The sequence below is a fragment of the Ovis aries genome, chromosome 24, assembly GCF_016772045.2.
Source record: "Ovis aries strain OAR_USU_Benz2616 breed Rambouillet chromosome 24, ARS-UI_Ramb_v3.0, whole genome shotgun sequence".
Classification (NCBI taxonomy): Eukaryota; Metazoa; Chordata; class Mammalia; order Artiodactyla; family Bovidae; genus Ovis; species Ovis aries.
Window position 1 is genome coordinate 21,808,235 of NC_056077.1, and position 6,570 is coordinate 21,814,804.

The following is a 6,570-nucleotide window of genomic DNA, read 5'->3' on the forward strand; positions in this document are numbered from 1 at the left end:
GGGAGAGATACTATTCCTTCAGCAAACAAAGAGAAAAATGTCAGCCAAGACAGTCCATAGGGTAAGAGGTTCATTACTGAGATCGAATCCTTAGCAGCTGGGGAAGACTTAAGAGAGCACCAGTGCTCTTCAGGAGCACTTCCATCAAAGGGGTATGAACACAGACTATGTCAGCTTCCTGCACACATCACCCCCCCAGCCCACCAGTCAGCCCTCCCTCTGCCCCGCACATCTGTACTACTGTCACATCCCCTCCTGGACCCCCTGGCATCTAATACCACTAATTCTCTCTTCTCCCCGCTATCTTCAACCTTTCCTTCCCTTCTAGCTCTTTTTCTTGAGCCCCTAAACATGCCAAAGTTCCTCCCCACCTGAAAACAAGGGCAGAGGCCTTCTCCAGTGACCTTTACTATACCTCTAATATCACCATTTCCCTTTCCATTCATAGTCAACCTCTCAGAAAAAAAAAGTTATTTGGCTGATTTGGGTCTTAGTTGCCGTATGCAGGATCTTCGTTGCATAATGAGGAATCTTTAGGTGTGGTATGCAAACTCTTAGTTGCGGCATATGGGATCTAGTGTCCGCACCAGGGACTGAACAGGAGCCCCCTGCATTGGCAGCCTAGAGTCTGAAGCCACTGGACCATGAGGGAAGTCCCCATAGTCAACCTTCTTGAAGGAATAATCTACTGTTTTAAATCTTCAATTCCTCACTTCCTATTCATTCTTTTTTAAAATTAATTTTCATTGGTGTACAGTTGATTTACAATGTTGCATTAGTTTCTGTTGTCCAGCAAAGTGAATCAGTTATATATACACATATATCCACTCTTTTGGATTCTTTTCAATACAGAGTACTGAGTAGAGTTCCCTGTGTTATACGGTAGGTCCCCATTAGTTATCTATTTTATATACTGGAAGTAGTGTGTATATGTCAATCCCAATCTCCCAATTTATCCCTCCTGCCTCCTTTCCCCCTTGGTAGCCATAAGTTTTTTTACATCTGTGACTCTATTTCTGTTTTGTACGTAAGTTCATTTGTCCTATTCATTAATCCACTCTAATCTAGATTATACTTGACCCCCTACTCCCACCAGTGAAACTTCATAAACTGCATCTTAATTGAAGTCCACCTCTCTGACCATTCCTTTTCTGCCCTCTTCATGGCCCTATTTTCTCTGCTCATCATTTAAATATTGACCCCTGTGGGGGGTTTGTCCTTGACCCATTCTTGACTTTAAACATATACGTTTTCAGGACTGATTCGCTCTAGAGGCTTTAATTGCCACCTCCATCCAGCCTGGCCTCTTCTTTGGGCTTTGTAGTCCTAGATCCAAATGCCTGTTGCCAGAAGATCTAAAAGCACTCTTTCCCTCCTCTTAAACTTAGGGTATCATGTTTCTCAGGGTTCCTGAGTAAATTAAATCTTTATGAAAATCCCTCAATTGGCCATGATGTGCTTGCAAAGTTATTAACTCATTTGAGGTTAGAGACCGTGAGGACAGAGTTAGTATAGGAGAGAAAGTGAAATGTTTTATGCAAAGGTTATTAAAGGGTTCATGGGGTCACAAAGAGTCTGACACGACTGAGCGACTGAACTGATTAAAGGGTAGTAATGAAATTACCAAAACCCACTATAGATACATCATTAAAAGGCATCTTTAAAAGAGAAGTAATGGTGTATGGGATTTCCCTGGTAGTCCAGTGGTTAAGACTTCATGCTTCCACTGCAGGGGATGCAGGTTCCATTCCTATTAAGGGAAATAAGATCCTGCATGCTGCATGTGGTGTGGCCAAAAAAAAAGGGAGACATTGCATATATACTCTCAATATACTCAAGTTCAGTTCAGTTCAGTCGCTCAGTCGTGTCCAACTCTTTGCGAACCTATGAACCGCAGCACGCCAGGCCTCCCTGTCCATCAACAACTCCCGGAGTTCACCCAAACTCATGTCCATCGAGTCGGTGATGCCATCCAGCCATCTCATCCTCTGTCGTCCCCTTCTCCTCCTGCCCCCAATCCCTCCCAGCATCAGAGTCTTTTCCAGTAAGTCAACTCTTCGCATGAGGTGAAACTCCAAAGTACTGGAGTTTCAGCTTTAGCATCAGTCCTTCCAGTGAACACCCAGGACTGATCTCATTTAGGATGGACTGGTTGGATCTCCTTGCAGTCCAAGGGATTCTCAAGAGTCTTCTCCAACACCACACTTCAAAAGCATCAATTCTTCGGCACTCAGCTTTCTTCACAGTCCAACTTTCACATCCATACATGACCACTGGAAAAACCATAGCCTTGACTAGACGGACCTTTGTTGGCAAAGTAATGTCTCTGCTTTTTAATATGCTCTCTAGGTTGGTCATAACTTTCCTTCCAAGGAGTAAGTCTCTTTTAATTTCATGGCTGCAATCACCATCTGCAGTGATTTTGGAACCCCCCAAAATAAAGTCTGACACTGTTTCCACTGTTTCACCATCTATTTCCCATGAACTGATGGGACCAGAAGCCATGATCTTAGTTTTCTGAATGTTGAACTTTAAGTCAACTTTTTCACTCTCCTCTTTCACTTTCATCAAGAGGCTTTTGAGTTCCTCTTCACTTTCTGCCATAAGGATGGTGTCATCTGCATATCTGAGGTCATTGATATTTCTCCCAGAAATCTTGATTCCAGCTTGTGCTTCTTCCAGCCCAGCACTTCTCATGATGTACTCTGCACAGAAGTTAAATAAGCAGGCTGACAATATAAAGCCTTGATGTACTCCTTTTCCTACTTGGAACCAGTCTGTTGTTCCATGTCCAGTTCTAACTGTTGCTTCCTGACCTGCATATAGGTTTCCCAAGAGACAGGTCAGGTGGTCTGGTATTCCCATTTCTTTCAGAATTTTCCAGTTTATTGTGATCCACAGTCAAAGGCTTTGGCATAGCCAATAAAGAAGAAATAGTTCTTTTTCTGGAACTCTCTTATTTTTTTTGATCCAGCGGATGTTGGCAATTTGATCTCTGGTTCCTCTGCCTTTTCTAAAACCAGCTTGAACATCGGGAAGTTCACGGTTCACGTATTGCTAAAGCCCAGCTTGGAGAATTTTGAGCATTACTTTACTAGCATGTGCTGCTACTGCTGCTAAGTCTCTTCAGTCGTGTCCGACTCTGTGCGACCCCATAGACGGCAGCCCACCAGGCTCCCTCATCCCTGGGATTCTCCAGGCAAGAACACTTGAGTGGGTTGCCATCTCCTCCAATGCATGAAAGTGAAAAGTGAAAGTGAAGTCGCTCAGTTGTGTCCGACTCCTAGCGACCCCATGAAGTACAGCCCACCAGGCCCCTCTGTCTATGGGATTTTCCAGGCAAGAGTATTGGAGTGGGTTGCCATTGAGTGCAATTGTGCAGTAGTTTGAGCATTCTTTGGCATTGCCTTTCTTTGGAATTGGAATGAAAACTGACTTTTTCCAGTCCTGTGGCCACTGCTGAGTTTTCCAAATTTGCTGGCATATTGAGTGCACCACTTTCACAGCATCATCTTTCAGGATTTGAAATAGCTCAACTGGAATTCCATCACCTCCACTAGCTTTGTTCGTAGTGATGCTTTCTAAGGCCCACTTGACTTCACATTCCAGGATGTCTGGCTCTAGGTGAGTGATCACACCATCATGAGTATCTGGGTCGTGAAGATCTTTTTTGTACAGTTCTCCTGTGTATTCTTGCCACATCTGCTGAATATCTTCTGCTTCTGTTAGGTCCATACCATTTCTGTCCTTTATCGAGCCCATCTTTGCATGAAATGTTCCCTTGGTATCTCTAATTTTCTTGAAGAGATCTCTAGTCTTTCCCATTCTGTTGTTTTCCTCTACTTTGCACTGATCACTGAGGAAGGCTTTCTTATTTCTCCTTGCTATTCTTTGGAACTCTGCATTCAGATGCTTATATCTTTCCTTTTCTCTTTTGTTTTTCACTTCTCTTCTTTCCACAGCTATTTGTAAGGCCTCCTCAGGCAGCCATTTTGCTATTTTGCATTTCTTTTCCATGGGGATGGTCTGGATCCCTGTCTCCTGTACAATGTCAGGAACCTCCATCCATAATTCATCAGGCACTCTATCTATCAGATCTAGTCCCTTAAATTTATTTCTCACTTCCACTGTATAATCATAAGGGATTTGATTTAAGTCATACCTGAATGGTCTAGTGGTTTTCCCTACTTTCTTCAAGTCTGAGTTTGGCAATAAGGAGTTCATGATCTGAGCCACAGTCAGCTCCCGGTCTTATTTTTGCTGACTGTATAGAGCTTCTCCATCTTTGGCTGCAAAGAATATAATCAATCTGATTTCGGTGTTGACCATCTGGTAATGTCCATGTGTAGAGTCTTCTCTTGTGTTGTTGGAAGAGGGTGTTTGCTATGACCAGTGTGTTCTCTTGGCAAAACTCTATTAGCCTTTGCCCTGCTTCATTCTGTATTCCAAGGCCAAATTTGCCTGTTATCCCAGGTGTTTCTTGACTTCCTACTTTTGCATTCCAGTCCTCTATAATACTCAAGTTAGGCAAATAAATACTCGTAGACTGGGATGAAGTTTCCAGTGATACTACCAGACTCAGTTCAGTTCAGTTCAGTCACTCCACTGTGTCCAACTCTTTGGACCCCATGAAACGCAGCACACCAGGCCTCCCTGTCCATCACCAACTCCGGCAGTCCACCCAAACCCATGTCCATCGAGTTGGTGATGACATCCAACCATCTCATCCTCTGTCATCCCCTTCTTCTCCTGCCCTCAATCTTTCCCAGCATCAGGGTCTTTTCAAATGAGTCAGCTCTTCGCATCAAGTGGCCAAAGTATTGGAGTTTCAACTTCAACATCAGTCCTTCCAATGAACACCCAGGACTGATCTCCTTTAGGATTGACTGATTAGATCTTCTTGCAGTCCAAGGGACTCTCAAGAGTCTTCTCCAACACCACACTTCAAAAGCATCAATTCTTCAGTGCTTAGCTTTCTTTATTCTCCAACCCTCACATTCATACACGACCACTGGAAAAACAATAGCCTTGACTAGACGGACTTTTGTTGACAAAGCAATTTCTGTGCTTTTTAATATGCTGTCTAGGTTGGTCATAACTTTTCTTCCAAGGAGTAAGTGTCTTTTAATTTCATGGCTGCAATCACCATCTGCAGTGATTTTGGAGCCCAGAAAAATAAAATCAGCCACTGTTTCCACTGTTTCCCCATCTATTTCCCATGAAGGGATGGGACCAGATGCCATGATCTTAGTTTTCCGAATGTTGAACTTTAAGTCAACTTTTTCACTCTCCTCTTTCACTTTCATCAAGAGGCTTTTGAGTTCCTCTTCACTTTCTGCCATAAGGGTGGTGTCATTTGCGTATCTGAGGTTATTGATATTTCTCCTGGAAATCTTGATTCCAGCTTGTGCTTCTTCCAGGCCAGCATTTCTCATGATGTACTACTCTGCATAGAATTTAAATAAGCAGGGTGACAATATATAGCCTTGATGTACTCCTTTGCCTGTTTGGAACCAGTCTGTTGTTCCATGCCCAGTTCTAACTGTTGCTTCCTGACCTGCATATAGGTTTCTCAAGAGGCAGGTCAGGTGGTCTGGTATTCCCATCTCCTGAAGAATTTTCCACAGTTTATTGTGATCCACAGTCAAAGGCTTTGGCATAGTCAATAAAGCAGAAATAGATGTTTTTCTGGAACTCTCTTACTTTTTCGATGATCCGGCAGATGTTGGCAATTAGATCTCTGGTTCCTCTGCCTTTTCTAAAACCAGCTTGAACATCGGGAAGTTCATGGATCACGTACTGCTGAAGCCTGGCTTGGAGAATTTTAAGCATCACTTTACTAGCATGTGAGATGAGTGCAATTGTGCAGTAGTTTGAGCATTCTTTGGCATTGCCTTTCTTTGGGATTAGAATGAAAACTGACCTTTTCCAGTCCTGTGGCCACTGCTGTTTTCCAAATTTGCTGCCATATTGAGTGCAGATTAGGGCTTTAAAAATTGCCATCTCTAGCTCTTCCCTGCTGGTCTAGTGGTTAAGAATCCACCTTGCAATCCAAGGGACATTGGTTCGATCCTTGGTCCAGGAAAATCCCACATGCCCTGAAGCAACTAAGCCCAAGTGCCACAATTACTGAGCTTACCAGCTGTAACTAGTGAAACCCGCACGCCCTAGATCCTGTGTTCCACAAGAGAAGTCACCATGATGAGAAGCCCACGCTCACTGCAACTACAGAAAGCCTGCACAGCAACAAAGACCCATCACAGCCAATAAAGAATCTGAAAAAAATATTGCTCTCAAACCACTTAGGGAAAGGTGAAGATGATGTCCTCAGTACAGCTGTGCTGTTGACTGACTCTTGTGAAAATGCAGGGACTGGTATCAAGGATGCATGTGAGAATGCAAATGAACAGCATTTCTAAATTAGCATTTGAAATAGGCTTTGCGTTACTTTTAGTAGGCATGTGAAAATATTACAAATTTCATAAAAGTATATTTGCAGGACTTCCCTGATAGCTCAGTTGGTAAAGAATCCGCCTGCAATGCAAGAGACCGAGGTTCGATTCCTGGGTT